At 46.5% G+C, this 18,946-nt stretch overlaps 1 protein-coding gene across 2 annotated transcripts in view; it reads left to right on the top strand.

The window, feature by feature from the left end:
• The first annotated feature begins 2,071 nt into the window (after positions 1–2,071).
• Positions 2,072–18,946, top strand: part of GNB3 (G protein subunit beta 3) — a 32,534-nt gene continuing 15,659 nt past the window's right edge. Inside the window, exon 1 of one of the 2 annotated variants that reach the window (XM_053371709.1) lies at positions 2,072–4,297. The gene's annotated coding sequence lies outside the window, so the exon portion shown is untranslated. Of the gene's footprint in view, positions 4,298–9,021; positions 9,243–18,946 lie in introns of those variants that run through there. The other variant, XM_053371710.1, reaches the window with a different exon arrangement.

The raw sequence follows: 18,946 nt of genomic DNA, 5'->3' as shown, positions 1-18,946 counted from the left end.
AGGTACCACTCTGGCGGGAAGGTAAACGGTGTTTCCGTGCGCGGCTCTGGTTCGCCAGAAGCGGCTTAGTCACGCTGGCCACATGACCCGGAAGCTGTACACCGGCTCCCTCGGCCAATAAAGCGAGATGAGTGCTGCAACCCCAGAGTCGGTCACGACCGGACCTAATGGTCAGGGGTCCCTTTACCTTTACTAACACTGCACTGAAGACGTACCCCAACATGTGCACAGTAGTCTACCAGTGCAGACAACATGCCACAGGCTTAAACCTCACAACTAACCCTGCCTGAATGACCTACTTTGCACCCGTGGCATTTTGCATCTCTTGGGCAGAAAGTGGGGAAGCTACAGGCTTGCTACTAAATGTGGCAGTGAGAAAGCAGCTTTTGAGGATGAAAGTCAACAGGTCCAACTTGGATGAGTGTGATTATCGCTCCTGGGAGCTTGTCAAAACTGTGGGGACGGAAACAGAAAGAGAGCGCCCGTGGGGCATCTGAGTTGCCACTGGAAGCAAAGATTTAATTAACAAATGATGCTGGGAGACAGAGGCCTGGAGAAAGGGAAAACAGATGAATAGCCCTTCCCTCAGCAAACACAAAAGTGAGCGAGATTAGGAAGAGAGTTACTGATAGCTAGCTATGGCTTTTAGTATTCAGACTCGCAGTTATTTAGACGTACATGGTCTCCTGTATCTGTATTGGATCACATAGCTAAACAGCAGGGAGGACGAGAACTTCTGGATTGTTTACAGGTTTCCAGTCTGGGATAAACACAATCCACTGTTGTTCCTGTGCAGGGGATTAGCATCCAGAGATGGGATTATATTGTAGTCAAACAGAAGCTGAGAGGGGAGAGTATCAAAGATGGCAATGACCCCATTCCTGGGAGGGGCCTGGGCCTTTGGGCAGAAGAAGTGGTGGCCCAAGCATTGCTTTTGCACCGCAAGGGACTCGCAGAATTACAGCTGGCTTCCCACTTTGCCTTATGCACCCACACAGCAGGATATGACATAGCCGCATGAGGAAGAAAAGGACAATTCACCTGAGTGCACTATTAAAAAAAACTTTTTTTAAAAAAAAATTGTGTGAAAGTGCAAATAAAGGTAAAGGGACCCCTGACCATTAGGTCCAGTCGTGACCAGCTCTGGGGTTGCGGCGCTCATCTCCCTTTATTGGCCGAGGGAGCCGGCGTACAGCTTCCGGGTCATGTGGCCAGCATGACTAAGCCACTTCTGGCGAACCAGAGCAGCGCATGGAAACACTGTTTACCTTCCCGCCGGAGTGGTACCTATTTATCTACTTGCACTTAGACGTGCTTTTGAACTGCTAGGTTGGCAGGAGCAGGGACCGAGCAATGGGAGCTCACCCCGTCACGGGGATTCGAACCGCCAACCTTCTGACTGGCAAGTCCTAGGCTCTGTGGTTTAACCCACAGCACCACCCGCGTCCCGAAAGTCCAAATACTACTGAGCAATTACTTCAATAACTTTTTTGAATGTTTTAGGTCAAATTATAAAGGGGAGGGGGGAGGAACACACTGAAAAGGATGTTGACTGTAAAGACCAGAAAAGGCAACATGGTTTGTGTATGTGCTTTAAACATGGTACACCTTTGCAGCTTCAAGGGTGCCCCTTGCTGAGACTCTTAATCTCGGGTTCATGGGTTTGAGCCACACGCCGGCCAAAAGATTCCTGCATTGCAGGGGGTTGAACCAGATGCTTGGGGGGGGGGTCCCATTCCAACTCTACAATTCAAATTAAAAGACTTAATGTTTTTTTTAAAAAAATTAACATGTTGATAAAATGGCACCTCCAGATAAGGAAATAGTGAGCATGTGCTGAAAAGTAGGTAGGAATTGGCTCAGCTGCCCAATACCACACTTTTCAAAACAGCATCTCTTAAAAAGATGGAAGAACAAGACCGCAGTATCAGTGGAGATTCACCCCCCCCCCTTTAAAAAGTCAGATTTCCCTCAATTGGAAAAACAAGCGTGGTGAAAACACAAGAGAACGATGATTTGGTAACAATATCATGCACAAGGCCCTATAAAAAGTGAGTGAACCAAGTGGGATCACCCTTAGGCTCTGGGGCAACAGCAAATGAAGCAGAGATGATGGGAGATAAAAGACAAAACTAAGCAGAACATGAGTTACCTAAACTAGGATCGCTCAGTCAGCAGAGCATGAGGCTCTTAATCTCAGGGTTGTGGATTTGAGCCCCAAATTGGGCAAAAGATTTCTGCATTGCAGGGGGTTGGATTACACGACCCCTTGCGGCCCCTTCCAACTCGACAGTTCCACAATTCTATGAGGCAGCCATTTTTTGATCTCCTGAAATCTTTAGGTGCTTCAAGACGCTGTTTTGCCATCAAATACCACCAGCAAATTCAGGCTACGCAGTTAAAGTGGATTTGGTGCTCTTGTGCAACAAACCTATTCCCTCACAAAAAAACAGACTTTGCGATAAGGCAAATGCCAGGAAATTCTGCTGTAAAGTGTGAGATAGCAAATGTTTTCGTCATGCAACCTCACTGAAAACAGATCGGAGCGTAAAAGCATCAAACGTCATAATACCACCCTGCAAACTTTGTGCAATCAAATCAGGAAGGATGGTCAATAAACAGGTCATCTGGAAGCAACCTTTGTCTGAAAGCAGCAAAACCCTACTGGATTGGATCCAGACTATAGCACTGGGGCGGGGGGAGGCTTAACCCTTGCCATTCCAGGATTGAGGGCTAAGCATGGTGCTATACAAACAGCCCTGGATGAACATAGAGTAGATCTGTTTCATACGTTGTCTGTGGCTCCTGACTGCCTGGCCACTTGATGGGAGCTAATCCAGTCCCATTGAGCTTGGGAAGATATGGGATGGCCAAGCAGGTACTTTTGTGTGTGTTACACATTTGCTTCAATGCGATTCTGATAAAAACCGATAGGTGGTTTGCTCCCACCTGTTGCTGCTACTGCTGCTGCTGAGTAGAAGCTAAGATGCCTCAACTCGAAAGTTTCGCCTCACTCGCAAAACTCATTAGGTAGCCACAGGCAAATAGCAATCTCAGCCTTAGCTACTCATCTGCATTATGAGGATAATGTTGTGCTTCCACACGGGGCTGCCCAAAGGATTACTGAAGCACCAAGAATGCTTGAAATGAACAATATAAATGCTAAGTGTTATTACTATTATCCTACTCTAAAGGGAACCGGGGAGAAGAGAGAACTAAATGCATTTCCCCCTTTCCATTCTCTCTGCAACATCTGCTTCCCTATCCAATTGCCCTTTTCTCCTGTACACCCAGAGCTCATTTCAAATCCAGTTGTCATAGATGATGCTCATTTTGCGGGAGGAAGAGGGCGCATTACTAGCCCGTCGGGGGGCTAGTCGGCCTCAGATCCATGTGAGGTCCCTGGCCCTCTCAGCATGGTGGGCTATCTCTGGCCCAGAAGTGGCCCAGCTGATTAGATTGATGGCTTCCTGACGTCAGAATGCGATCCGTTAAAAGGTATTTATCTCAGGCTTGGGCCAAAGCTGCAGGAGAGATTAAAAGAGATTGAGGCCAAGATAATCCTTCTACAGCAGCAACCCAGAGCACAGCTGCCAAAAGGCCTTCGACCAAATGCATTTGCCAGTTCACCGCACACCTTTTTTTGTAGAATACAGTTGCCTCAATTATTGCCCTAAGGTGTGTGTCCCCATTGCTGCCCTTTTCCAGCCTAAGGTGGGGTTCGCCAAAATACAAGAGGACAGTGGGTTTCGCCAGAATACAACCTGCCTGCCTCTGGATACCCCTCCAGACCCATTCTCCATAAAATGGAAAAAATAAAAATGGATGTATATTTTCTCCCTGGGATCGTTTCTGTTATCTTAATGCAAAACACAAATGAATCACACCAACATTCTCTGGATGTGCTTCCCCCCTCCTCTTTCGAGAAAGCACATAACTCTCCCTCTCTCTCCCCTCCCAACCTGCTTGCTTTGCATTAAGTCCCAATCCGATTTCCCCAACTCTCTGGTGTCTGATTTAATTTGCCTGATGCTGCTCCTGGAATTGGCCCTCCCCCAAACCCCCACCCTTCCCTCCACAGTATCCCAGCTCCCCACAGGGAGATCTGTCCTGGGAGAGGATGAGACGTTGAGAGCCAGCGAGAGATACCAAGCGTGTGGACTGCCGCTGGTGCTGGAACACAAACCGCTGAAGTGAACTAGCAGTGGGAGCAGGTACCTCGTGGCCTGAAGGAGCCAGACCCCCCACCCAGGGAGCCAGGGGGTCCCGTGCAGGAGGGGTCAGCCCATAGAGAACGGTAAGAGTAGACTCCCTTCCTGTTTCTTCTCCCCTCTCTCTGTTTTCTAGCACCCGGATCCCTCACTCTTTGACTTGGTGGAATGCAAATTCTGGGTTTTCTAGGGTGTTGAAAGAGACCTGGTTTAAGAAGGTTGTGGGGCAGGCGATTGCGTAAAAGTGATTTTGTTTCTGGGGCTAGTTTCACAAAACTACATTCCCCAACCCATTATCTCTGTAGTTTGTGGAGCGGAGGTGTGCATATCGCCCCTTGTGAAGGCAACAGGAGTGTTATCTATCTCTATCACCGATCAACTTTCCAACTGAAGAACTCATTGCAAACTAAAAAGCAACCAGGCTTCACGAGTGATGGTGAACGAGCTTTCCCCTGTACTTTTTGCTGTCCTGAAGGATTTACGCATCCTGCCTGAAGTGGGACCTCGGAGTTGGCAGGTTGGCGCAAGTTCTGTTCTGCTCACTGAAAAGGAGAGAGGGCCAGGAGTCCTGCTTCTCCCAGAAAATGATATTCCACAGAATGCCCTGAAGGACCCCCTAATGTAAGGAGCTGGCAGCCACACGCTTCAGATTCTCATCCTTGCACCGTACTTTTAGAGTTCTCTTTGGAGAAAGAATCCACAACATTTGGTGGGAGCTGAAGGAATAGAGGAGGAGGATCAGGGTAATTTTATCCTGCCCTTTGATCTCTGCTGGCAGGAGGAGGAGGGTAAGAATGGTGGTGGATCAACTCTATCCGGTGCTGAAGGAGCTTAGGGTCAACAGGACAAGCAAGTCCTGCCTGCATAGGGATTACATGGAGTCCCAAGACATCTATTAATCCCACGTCCTTCCGTGCCTTTCCCTTTTCTATTTACAGCTCTTTGCCATAGCCTTCACCTGCCTTCCCTGCCTCAAGAGGGAAACTTGGGGTACCATAGAAATTCAAGGCAGAGGAATCTGCACTGCCTGCTCCTCCCTACTGGTCCGTTTCCTTTCAATTTGTGACATTAGCTGATTTAAGTTTCAAAAACAAAAGTTCATACCACTCTGTTGTACAGGCAAGTGGCTCCCACACAGCAATGTCAGGAGGTGCCCTGCACTGGTGGGCCAGGCCACACTGAGTACATCCTCAGAGTTGTTGCTATTTCGGCCTGCTGCTTGTGTAACGGTCAGCTGCCAATCTGCCAAAACTTACAGGTCCAGCCCTATCGTTGGGCAACCTGAGGCAGCAGGTTCGGTGAGGGGTTGAAGCAGTGTGTGCTGCACGACATGCCTCTGCAGCTCTAGGGTAGCTGGCTGCCCTCAGGTGTGGCAAGAGATATTGAGATGTCTCCAGTGCCAAAGTGAAGATTCAGCTGCCAGCTCAGCTGGTTTCAGTCCACCCTCTTGTTCTTTGCCTCAGGTGGCAAAATGTATTGGATGGCATTGGACGTAAGCACAGCCAGAGCTTCCTTTTGTTAACTGAGCCACAAGTACACACATACACATAATAACGAGGGGGAAAACTGAGTGATCCTACCCTAAACTGCTTGTCCTGATAATATCAATGAAGTGTATGGAAAGCAAAACAGAGTCACCAAATACTCTGGGGTTTTTTAATGCAGAAAATATTTCAGTTTCTTATATTTGGAAAAATGCTGCTGGTTTGGAGCAGAGGTATTGTTCACATACTTGTTTCACACCAGGTTTATTTTCCGCATATCAAGTGAACATATGGCCAGCTTTCATTGGTTCTTGCCCTTAATGAGCAATGTTTGGTCCAGTGTGAGCATTCTTCATATAGAAGTTGCAGAGTTGAAAGGGACCCTGAAGATCATCCAGTCCAACCCCCTGCAATGCAGGAATGAATATGCAGCTGCCCCATGTGGGGATCGAACCTGCAACCTTGGCGTTACCAGCGCCATGCTCTAACCAATAGCTGAGCTATCCAGGCTATTGGCCTTAATGTGTGGTCCTTTATCCTAGAGCAGCAGTAGCCAACGTAGTGCTCTCTAGAACTTGCTGTACTACAGCTTGAAGCATCCTTGACCACTGGCTGTCTTGGCTGTGGCTGATGGAAGTAGTGGTCCAAAACATCTAGAAGGCACCCAGTCAGTGAAGATGTATCTAGAGGCCTCGTTTTATTGTACAGTCCTTAGGGGAAAGCCATATTTTGTATAACATGGGCGAAGTTGTCTAGGTGCTGTAGCACTGCTGAGAAGGACCGAAAGAATATAATAGCTCCAACCAGACCTGATAACGTAGTATTAAGATATTGCAAAGAAGATAAATGCAATCACTGGTGGCATTAGCAAAGCACCGTATACAGGACATGGGGCACTTTTTAAGAACAAAAAGGAAGAATTCAGATAGTAATGGCAGGTTTTTTTAAATGTGTGTAAGGCTGAGGCATCTAGGTAGGTTCAACAAAGATAATATAGAATAGAAGAGCTTGTAGTTATTTTCACAGCTGTCATAACTCTTCATTATAGCTGAAGAAGTAGCAACAGAAGAAGCATCTCCTCCATTTTTTTGTTTTTGTTTTTTTAGTGGTGGAACAAATTGCCAAAGACGGGTTTTATTTGTTTTAAATGTCATAAGTGTTGTACAGAATGATGGATGATGTATAGTGTTTTGGACCTGGAATTTGTGGAGACCTGGACTCAAATCCCTACTCAGCCATGAAGTCCTCAGATGACTTTGGACAAGTCATTAATATTCAGCCTAACCCATCCAAACAGGGTTGTTGTGGGAATAAAATAGGATTAACATATTCATGCCCCTCTAAACTGCTTGGACAAAGATCAGGATACAAATGTGATAAATGAATGTCTCTCTAAAGTTCACTTAAAAGCAGATAAACATGACCCAGATAGCATCAGAAAATAAACAAGTGTGCTCTTAACCCTCAAACTCCTTAATTAAACAAGGAAAGCTTTAATTAATCACCTAATTAAAGCTTCCATTCTACCCTACACTGTAACAGGTAAAGTACCGGTAAGTCAAGCATCTATCTATCTATTGAGAACTGTTCAGGATTTATGTATAACATGTGAGAAACACAACAAGCCTACAGAGTCACATCATTTAAAAGTTAATAATGCTTAAGTCCCAACAAAATCAACAAGGCAATACTTAAGCTCATTTCAGCTGGACGAGGAAACTGTTAGGTGGGTTTGTAGCTGGTTAACTAACCAAACCCAATGAGTGCTCACTAATAGTTCCTCATTATCTTGGGGGGAAAATGACAAGTGGGATGACTCAGGGTTCTGTCCTGGGCCCATTGTCGTTTAGCTACTTGGATGAAGGTATTGATGGGATGCCCATCAAATTTATAGGTGAGACCAAACTGGGAGGGTAGCTAATGCTGCTGCAGAAGACAGAATCGGGGTCCAAGATGACCTTAACATACTGGAGAACTGGGCCAAAACTAACAAAATGAATTTCAGTAAGGAGAAATGTCAGATTCTGCACTTAGGCAGGAAGAACCAGATGCATGTGAAAAGGATCTAGGGGTCTTGGTGGACCAAAAGCTTAACATGAGTCAACAGTGTGATGCAGCAAGAAAGAAAGGCTAATGCTATTCTAGGCTATATCAACAGAAGTACAGTGACCACATGAAGGGAGGTTATAGTTCTGCTTTATTTTGCCTTGGTTAGACCACACCATGTCCAGTTCTGGCCACAATTTAAGGAGGATATTGTCAAACGTGGCACTGTGGGTTAAACCACAGAGCCTAGGGATTGCCGATCAGAAGGTCGGCGGTTCGAATCCCCACGACGGAGTGAGCTCCCGTTGCTCGGTCCCTGCTCCTGCCAACCAAGCAGTTCCAAAGCACATCAAAGTGCAAGTAGATAAATAGGTACCGCTCCAGCGGGAAGGTAAACGGTGTTTCCGTGCGCTGCTCTGGTTCGCCAGAAGTGGCTTAGTCCTGCTGGCCACATGACCCGGAAGCTATACGCCAGCTCCCTTGGCCAGTAAAGCGAGATGAGCACCACAATCCCAGAGTCGGCCACGACTGGACCTAATAGTCAGGGGTCCCTTTACCTTTACCTTTTATTGTCAAACTGGATGGAACGTGTGCAGAGGAGGGCAACCAAGATGATGAAGGATCTGGAAGCCAAGCCTTATGAAGAAGAGTTGAGGGAGTCGGGTATGTTTAGCCTGGATAAGAGGAGATATGATAGCCAACTTCAAATATCTAAATATCCAATGGAAGGTAGAGCAACTTTCTGTTTTCCTGCTCTGGAGGGTAGGATTCAAACCAATGGCTTCAAGCTACAAGAAAGTGTGATTATAACTAAACATCAGGAAGAGCTTTCTGGCGGCAAGAGCTGTTCAACTGTGGAAGAGACTCCCTTGGAAGGCGGTGAACTTTCCTTCCTTGGAGAGGTTGGATGGCCATCTGTCATGGATGCTTTAGTTGAGATTCCTAGATAGCAGGTGGTTGAACAAGATGACCCTTGGGAACCCTTCCATCTGTACAATTCTATGATTCTGTATCCATTACCATACATGATCACATTCACAGCGGTAAACAAAGGAGTGCAGGCTGCCATGCTGGTCCCAGCCAGGGTGCGGGAGGGAATCCACTGAACACAGTCATAACCCAACAAAAAAATCACAGAGCCAATATTTTTTTTGCATTTCAGGCTTGATCATCTATTTTTAAAGGCGAGGTACAGGGAAAATATGTTACTTGGAAGGACATCTTACTGAATCACTATTGTAAAACTAATATAGTGTACTATGGCCTACACTCTCCAACCGTCCACCTCCATTTTGTTTATTGTTTATTTCATAAAGTTTATATACTGCTTGATTGTAGGAAAAAGCCCAAAGTGGTTTTCTTTTCTTTCTTTCTGCGAGTTTACCATTTTGTCATTTTTAGATGGATTGTATTCAGGGCTTTTTTTCCAGCTGGAACTCGATTCTGGCACCTCTCAGGTTGGCGCCATTGCCATTATAAGAGAACAAGGGAGGCGTTCACAGTGAGTTCCAGCACCTCTTTTTCTAGAAAAACAGTGCTGATTGTATTGCATTAGCATCACGGGTTCTGCCTTGTGTATATGAAAGCAGGACTGTCTGCATGTCCCTGGGTTTCTCCAGACTCAAAAACAAGCTTCATTTGATGCCAGATCTGCTTCAGGCCTGGCTCAATGGGCAGGGTTCTTACTGTATGTCCACTGAAATACTTTACAGAATTTACTGCATTTCCGGGCCAACATTTGCTTTCTGCCATTTATTGTAGGGTACAGCAGGGCTGAGGCTTCAGAGGGAGCTACGAGTTATTCTTATCCTTGTGTGTGGCTTCTTGTCCTTCTGAGGTTGGGAACAATTCCCAGCCTTCATTTAGAGTGTTCCCTTTGCGAGATTGGAAGGTTCCGCTGGAGACCTGAGCCTAAGCTGCTCCATCTCTCCCTCCTGCTATATTTAGCCCTTCCTATCCCTCCTAATAAGTGAACCTCTGCCCTAGCGTAGGATTCTTCTGCTAGCTCAGTAACCCCTCACCTTTGCAGCGGTGCAAACTTCGCCGCACACGGTAAAGCACCAACCCCCATCACGCCTCTTTCCCTGAAATGAACACGGGGGCTTAAAAATAGATAAAGGAGAATGAGAAGTTAGGGGACGGAGCGGGTGGTGAATGACAAAAAGAGAAGTTGGGAAGGGAGCTACGATTTGGAAATAGGGCAAGGAGAAGACGAGGAGATGGAGGCAACAGAGCTGTGCCTTGAATGTGGGGCTGAGTTTAGCAGCAGCTGGGAGAAGTAGCAGGGATCTAGGGCCCTCACAGGACAGGAGAGGGGCTGTGGACAGAGTTGGGAAGCTGCCACCCATTAGAGGCAGAGGAATGGACACTGGCGCCATTTGCAGCCAGGCAGGGCTGGTGGGCAAAGCACTGTGCCAGGAGGGTGGCCAGAGAGGTTGGAATTGAGGCAATCTGGGGTTGTAGAGAAAGCCTTAGTTTGGAAAGAACTTAGTTTCAAAGCCCACACCCGCTGGATAGCTGTGGGCAAGTACTTAACCTCTCACAAAGTTGTTGTGAGGACACAGTGTACATTCCCCCATAGGGTGGCCACTCTCCCCACATTACAGCGTATTTACAGAGTCTGTTTAGAGACAGCCTCTCTTTGAAGGGCTCTCTGACCCCAGTCTGCTGTAAGACATAAGGGGAGTCGCAGTGGCCCACTGAGTGTTAATACCTGGGCGGAAGACCTAGCAGGCAATCTGCAGGTCACCTGGCCGCCATGCAGGGATGTATTGTGTTTCTGTTTAAATTCCAGCCATTATTTTTAAACATGCGCCTATACATACAAATTAGGCAATGCAAATGTGATGCAAATCTGTGTGTTCTCTTCTTTGTGGTGAAACCTTCCCCTCTTTTCTTGGCAGCTGCCTAGATGGCCCTTCTGCCTGAGTTCTAGAGAGGAATGGCGGGACAGCATTGTGAAAGAAGGAACAATGGCTCTAGTCCCACTGCCATCTTTTTAATAACTCATTTGATGTTTTATCACACATGGGCTTGGAAGAGAAATGTCACAGATCTTCCAAAGCTCTTGTGTTCCATGGCCTTTTGATCTCGCTCAGAGGCCTTCCCTCACCACACCTGGCTGGACCATTGAAGGGAGGGAGGCAGAGATGGTCCGCCAAGGACGGTTAATCTGACGAAGGAGGCACTAGCCCATAAAAGCTTATGCCACCATAAATCTGGTGCAGACCAACTCTATGCATGTTTACTTTGAAGTAATTCCCCATTAAACACCATGGGGCATATTCCCAAGTAAGTGTGTGCTTGCAGCTGTAAGCCTTAATCTTTCAGGTGCCACCTGTCTCTGCTGTTTTTGCTTTAACCCTAACGTCATTCCTAGAACTAGCAAAATAAATAGAAATAGAAAAGTATCCTGTTGTCATACTTGGAGAGTTGAGGCTGAGAAGAGGGAGGGTCCCCAGTGAAATGTGGACCAGGTGCTTTCCAGCTCATAACTTCCACTTTTAGTCACTGTGTTACACTGCAGAAACCTCAAATCCCTCCTTCCTCTTCCTCTTCCTCCTCCTCGTCCTCCAGTATAATGTTGTACTACTTTCACCTTCCATTAACTCCAGGGGTGCAGGGAGACAGGACATGCGTGTCTGATGCTTTTGCTATACTCTGGCACTGCAACATATCCTCCAACGTTTCTCTGATGAAAATAGGGACGTCCCATTCCATAATGATAATGTTACTCTTTATACCCCACACATCTTACTGGGTTGCCCCAGCCACTCTGGGCAGCTTCCAACATATATAAAAATATAATTAAACACATTTTTTTAAAGAAACAAAGCTTCCCTATACAGGGATTGCCTTCAGACGCCTCAGGGGTCGGATAACTCCATACACTCCAACATGTCTCCAATGAAAATAGGGTCATCCTAAGGAAAAGCGGGACATTCTGGGATCAAATCAGAAACAGGGACATCCCTGGAAAATAGGGAGACTTGGAGGGTCTGGCACTGTGAATTGCCAAACAGATTCAAGAAAAGGCAGCCTTGGAGCAGAGCAGAGAGCTTGGGCCAAATTGGGCCAGGATTCAGTTCCGGCCTTAGACAAGACAAAGAAAAAGAGAGGGAACTGAAAAGTCAGAGGCCAATTCCAGCTTTTGCCAACCTGGTACCCTCCTGATTGTTAAGACCAGTTCTTTTTTATAGAAAAAAAGGTGTCAGTACTCGCCATGAAGTTGTCACAGTAAGTGCCGCACTTTTAACATGTGAGGAAGGGGGGAAGGTGCTGGTATTGCATACCCTTGCGTACTGTTTAAGACTACAACTCCCATCAGTCCCCAGCTAGCACAGCTGTGCTGGGTGAAGCTGATGAGAGTTGTCGTGTGGAGGGCTCAAGTTGGAAAAGGCTGTCATATTCAAACAACTGTTTTGCAGAGGACAACATGACAGCTGCACGTCTTCCTTTGCTTGTATGCCTATTGCCCACTCTAATAAACCACACATTCGCCGCCAAGAATAATAAGACCAAGGGCTGTGTTGTTAAAAGAACACTATAAACACTATAAATATTACTGAGTCTCTTGGTGCAGGAGCCAGGCCCTGTGACCGGTAGGGCTTTGCAGGACTGGAGCTTTCCTAAGTTTGTTCTGGAGAGGCAAGGCGCGGCCGCTCAGGTGAGGCCGATTGGTAACTCACAGCACTTGGTGGCAAGAGCCGAGAAGGGATATAAGGTCAGCATTTTCCTTTGGCTCTTTGCCACAGCAACACGCTTCCTGCCTTGTTGCATTTGGCTTCTTGACTCCTTACTTCCTGACCCTCAGACCCTTGGCTTCTTGACTCCCGGCTCTCTGACCCTCAGACTCTGGGCTTCCTGACTCCTGGCTTCCGGACTCTCATTCCTGCTCCCACCCCGCCAACCTGCCCCCGGTCCCGACGTCCTCAGCCGGGACTTCGGCCGCCCATAAACTGGACCATGACAACAACTCAGACAAGATTCAGACTAAAGCACACGGTTAATATTACTGCAGAAGAGACTCAAGGAAGATGCTGCCAATGTATTGAACAGATGCCCCAAACCAGGACCAATTTTAAACTCCCGAAACATCAAACGTGGAAAAATCAGAGATGTACATGTAGATCTACTGGTCTTTCCACCACTGCTATAGTTACAGGAAGGTTAAGGCAAGTGAAATGGGAAAAACTCACAGAAAAGCCATAAATAAGAGGATGGAGTATTGCATGAAGAGGGAGGAAAATTTGCCCTGGAAGATGATCACCCATCAAAATTTCTATACCAGTCTTCAGTTGAAATTCCCAGGGTGTTTTACATAAAATAATTTTGAAAAATTAAAAGTACAGTTCGTATAGGAAGATCTTAAAAGCCAGATAAAAACAATAAGCAAGACTAAAGTTAACTCTAAAAGGCCTTTCCTTGATTCTTGAAAGTACGAAGAAATAGGCACCAAGACCTCTCTGAGGAAAGCATTCCTTAACTGAGGTGCCACCACTTAAAAGGCCCTGTCCTTGGTAGCCACTTTCCTTACATCAGATGGCAGCCCTTTGCAAAAGGGAAGCACCTTTGAAGACAGACAGCTATTCAAGTATCCTGGCATCACAAAGTTCGACTCTCTTCTTGGGACAGGAAGTGAGCAGATTACACCATACCCATTGAACTGTGGGAAAGGGTGAACCACAGTGAAGATGCGAAGAACCTGCCCAGAGCTTCAGACAATGCTAGTTTGGGACTTGAGATTCTGGCTGTGTTCAGTTTGTTTGTTCAATGGCCTTGATTTGCTCAGCTTGACTAGCAACTTGAGGACCATGTGAGATTTTGACCCTTACAGAAACCACAATAAGGATCCAGTGTGGTTGTAGCAGCTGTGGGCCAGAAATTAATTTTTTAAAAAAATCCTGTGGTACCTCATGAAAAATAGCAGCCATCATTTCAATTTGCATTGTCAAGGCTCTCTGCAACAAGAAAAACAGGAGAGAAAACTGCCTAGTTTTTAAACTGGGGGGGAGCTTGTCTTTTTATGACATCTCATATGTGAAACACTTCACATCTTCTTCCAACCCAGAAAGGCTGGTTTTGTTTGAAGACTGAGAAAGAAAGCACATGAAGGAGAAGCGTGGAGGGTGAACAAAACTGAGAGAAGTTTTATTTTCAATGTCCCTTCAATGCAGATTAGTTAATATGCTTCAACAAGCCTTTTATACCTGCAGTACGGACGGGGCAATCAATCATATTTACCCAAAGCATATTTTAAGTATAGAAATTTCTGGTCTGTGCTCTTCAATTCCAAGCACACAACCAAGAGATAGTTTATTCCAGACTGATAACTCCAGAATAATATGCAAAATTTAGGGGCGAAGTGGGGTTGGTGGCAATCAAGGAAGTGTAAACAACTCCCTTGCGACTCCACTGTATCTCTTTGACGCAAGAAGCAGGAAAAATCCATCAGCCCGACATGGAAAAAACTTGAGGGAAGAGAGTGGAGAGGGGGCTAGTGAGGTTACCTGCAGAACATGAAGCCTGAGAAATTTCTGGTGTTGTCTGAAGACCAAGAGCAAAGCCTACACGCCATACATTTAGAGCATGTTTCCCCCAAAGAATCCTGGGAGTGGTAGTTTAAGAGTGCTGGGAACTGTAGCTCTGTGAGAGGAAAACTACGGTCTCCCAAATTCTTTGGAGGAAAGCCATGTGCTTTAAGAGTGTGGTGTGTTGCTATAGCATTGCTCTGATTGCCAAGTTAGGTAAAGGGACCCCTGACCATTAGGTCCAGTCGTGGCCGACTCTGGGGTTGTGGCGCTCATCTCGCTTTATTGGCCGAGGGAGCTGGCGTACAGCTTCCGGGTCATGTGGCCAGCATGACTAAGCCGCTTCTGGCGAACCAGAGCAGCGCACGGAAATGCCGATTACCTTCCCGCCAGAGTGGTACCTATTTATCTACTTGCACTTTGAGGTGCTTTCGAACTGCTAGGTTGGCAGGAGCAAGGACCGAGCAATGGGAGCTCACCCCATCACGGGGATTCAAACCGTCGACCTTTTGATCGGCAAGTCCTAGGCTCTGTGGTTTAACCCACAGCGCCACCTGCGTCCCTATTAAAAACAATTTGTTGTTGTTGTTGTTGTTTAGTCGTGTCCGACTCTTCGTGACCCCCTGGACCAGAGCACGCCAGGCACTCCTGTCTTCCACTGCCTCCCACAGTTTGGTCAAACTCATGCTGGTAGCTTCGAGAACACTGTCCCACCATCTCATCCTCTGTCGTCCCCTTCTCCTTGTGCCCTCCATCTTTCCCAACATCAGGGTCTTTTCCAGGGAGTCTTCTCTTCTCATGTGGTGGCCAAAGTCTTGGAGCCTCAGCTTCAGGATCTGTCCTTCCAGTGAGCACTCAGGGCTGATTTCCTTCAGAATGGAGAGGTTGGATCTTCTTGCAGTCCATGGGACTCTCCAGAGTCTCCTCCAGCACCATAATCCAAAAGCATCAATTCTTCGGTGATCATCCTTCTTTATGGTCCAGCTCTCACTTCCATACATCACTACTGGGAAAACCATAGCTTTTACTATACGGACTTTGTTGGCAATAGAAAAACAATAAAAACAATAGAATCACCCAATGGGAGGCCACATTGAATGTGGACAGCAGTACCTGAGGGTGGTTAATTCTTCCCTTTGGCACCATTTAATTCCTCCATCCTCTAGCTGCTGAAGAAAAAAGTCAGGCACAATATGGATACCTCTGCCTTGCCTTCACCCCATAGCGGGGTTATTAGCATATTTGGGAGAGGACTTCAATCAAGTAAACAACACGGGCAGGACAAGTTAAAACATCCCTCCCCTCCCCTGATCTAGTATGGACACCCTGCAGATGCTTTTTAATCTTTTTTTTTTTTACAGTTATTATCTTAATGGCAAGAGATCCAATCAAGGTTCTGCCATGCAACATGTAGGTTTATTCTGGCTTGATAATTTTGGGCCAATCAACATGCAGTCTGTGACTAGGATCTCCTATGGGGTTTTTAAAATTGAAAGGTGCTTGGGGTTTAGGTGGGGAATCAGGACCAAGGCCATGGGGGTATTAACGCTTTTCACAAAGTGTTTCTTAAAAATGAAATCTTGCCACCACCCAGCCTCAGAATGCGTGCAGAATGCCTTTGGCTAAAGAACTGTAATATTTCTCTAATGCAGGCATAGGCAAACTTGGCCCTCCAGATGTTTTGGGACTACAACTCCCATCATCCCTAGCTAACAGGACCAGTGGTCAGGGATGATGAGAGTTGCAGTCCCCAAAACATCTGGAGGGCCGAGTTTGCCTATGCCTGCTCTAATGGCTATGCAGGTGGTTTCCTGATCTGCAGAGGTGATGTTTGAGACAAGGGCTCTGCAAGGTGTTGTATGTGATGAACGGCAGTTTGCCATTTCAACAAAGATGGGGATAGAGAAAAATTGGGGCGTCTCTGTGAAGCAGGGATCTGCTGCCTATTTGCCACGGCTGCGCTTGCATATTCGCAAATAAAGTCAACATTGCGACAACACTCTGAAAGCTCCAGTGCCATCTCCCATCCAAAGAAAATGAATCCACTGTAGGTAGCTCTGCCCTTGAAACCTCTCCCTGTTTGCTTGGGGAACACAGACGGCACTAGCAGTTCTCCAAAGCAGGGGAGAAGGAACCAAATGCTTGGGGACATTTCTGAACTGGCAAAGGTCTGTGCACTGTTTACTCCCTGAACCAGCCACTCCCTGAAACGCTCAAATAATATATTCCTACCACCAAACAGTCTTACCTGGGATCATCAGGTGAGATGCAAAACATCCAGAGAACATCCTGAAACCTGAAACTCTCACCGTGGCCCATCACAGAACAGGTGTGAGTGGAGTCTGAAGATGGAGGGATGCTGGTGGGGAGAGAGGAGTCAGTCAGCAACAAAGGGTGATGGATGAAGAAGAAGAAGAAGAAAAGTTTGGATTTGATATCCCGCTTTATCACTACCCGAAGGAGTCTCAAAGCAGCTAACATTCTCCTTTCCCTTCCTCCCCCACAACAAACACTCTGTGAGGTGAGTGAGGCTGAGAGACTTCAGAGAAGTGTGACTGGCCCAAGGTCACCCAGCAGCTGCATGTGGAGGAGCGGAGACGCGAACCTGGTTCACCAGATTACGAGTCCTCTGCTTTTAACCACTACACCACACTGGCTCTTCTCTAAACCCTTGTTGCCATACGTTCAGACAATTTTCACATGACAGTCTCCTGGCCTCTTAAGGGCATGCAGGGTCTTTTGATCTTTAGCCTCTTTGCCATCCTGTTATCCCATGTTAACGTTCCAACCAGCTTCATTAATGTGTAACCCCAAAATTTTGGGTCCCCTACAAACTGACAGCAAAGTTTTGGCACTGGGTTTGGAGTGAACCGGAAAATGTTGGTTTTTTTGGGGGGGTACTTATGGCCCCCAGTTTGAGTATTAATAACTCAGTTTGGGAGGGCAACACAAAATGCGGGGTTCATGGCACAACACGAACACAAATCTTTGGCATCAATTTGAAGGGGATTGGACAATGTTGGATTGGGGAAGGTGTTAACTTGCCAGCCTGATTTCCTGTATGAATTCCTCAGTTTTGGGGGTGGCACAAGGTACAAAACAGCACAAAATCATTGCAAAAAAAATTGGCACTGGTTTGGAGTTAATTGGACAATGGTTTGGGGGGATACTTACGGCCTCTGGTTTGAGTATCAATCACTCAGCACACTATGTGGAATTTGCAACACAAAATGAACACAAAACTTTGGCATCAGTTTGAAAAGTTACACGTTAAGCTGTTCCAGCCCCTTACCTCACTCCCATAGTTGCCGTTGTTTTAAATCCTTTGCATACAGCTTCAGCCTCCAATAGATTTATCCCATTGGATTCATTCATTTAACAACATTCAAAACAACCAGAAAAGACATACATTAATTGGACAGACCTATTTTAAAATGCCAATGGTCTTTACTAGAAATTCTTACAATAATTGCAGGTGGCCAGTGCCATCTTGGAAGAGGGCTTCCCTCTTTCGGAACCCCTCTTCTAAGATGTGGTCCGCTATGACGTATGCATGTGCCATCTAAAAAGCAGGAAAAGCTGCCTTTTTCATAAAAAAAACACTATCCAATCATGTGCATTCAAAACTCTTCAGTTCCACCATTCAGCCTAAAAAGGACAGCTTGCAAGAATGGTACTGTACACGTTAAGCAAACAGTACAAATCCAATTATGCATAGAAAGAGCATAAAACCCACAAGACAGGCCAGGATAAAAACAACCAAAACAGCAGATTGGACCAAATAATTCATCCTTCAAAACTCATCTGATGAATCAGTTAGCATTTCTTTCTAACTGGGTGACATCCCTAGCTGGGCAGCAGAGCGGATGGATGTTTGCCAAGTCAACACGCAGGAACTGAGCTGGTGGTGGGAGAAGCACCCTGAGTGAGGCAGCGTCTACAAGTGCTAGCAGCTACCTAGGGCGCTGCCGAATTTCCTCTCTCAGCACTGCCACCTGTTGCTCCTGCGTAGTAGCAGCACAGCAGAAATTAGGATGGCTGGTTTGATGTGATCAAAGAGAGACCAAGGCTGCGTAGGCACCGTGCATTGAAGCGCATGACTTCCCCTCAGTAATCCTGGAAAACTAGGGTGCCACCTTTATTCTGGCAAAATACAGGGCAGGATGGCAGTGGGTGGGTAGGGGGGTGCGTGATCCACCCCACCCATCCCCATCGCCACCACCTGGTGCTGAAATGACTTCAAAGCAATCCATTACAACCTATAGCAGCCTAACTGGCTGGCCCCTCTGAAATTTGTCACACACACACACACAAATTTGTAATTCTGTCTGTGTTTTGCTACCCGCAGCTGAAATACATGACCTTTCGCACACATGCAGTACTGTACAGCAATAAATGCAGGCCAGGGCAAAAATAAATAAATAGGGGGGCATATTCTGATGATGGGGATGAGCTTTGTTCCACATGTTCAATTTCGGAAGGAGATAAAAAATATTAAGGAGCGAGGGAGGGCAAGTCTTGTGGGGAGCTGCTCCCTCCCTCCTCTCAAATATTATGTTCAAAACTGGGGTCTCTGACTGGCAGAATCCATGACCAGGGAGAAGAATTGATGGAAGAGGATTGGAAAAAGTTCAAGAACTATCTACAAAAATATTGCAAAATGTTTGAGTGTTAA

This window comes from Podarcis raffonei, chromosome 17, assembly GCF_027172205.1.
Source record: "Podarcis raffonei isolate rPodRaf1 chromosome 17, rPodRaf1.pri, whole genome shotgun sequence".
In the NCBI taxonomy this organism is placed as follows: Eukaryota; Metazoa; Chordata; class Lepidosauria; order Squamata; family Lacertidae; genus Podarcis; species Podarcis raffonei.
The sequence above is the reverse complement of the archived record's forward strand: the minus strand, read 5'-3'. Positions and strand labels throughout refer to the sequence as shown.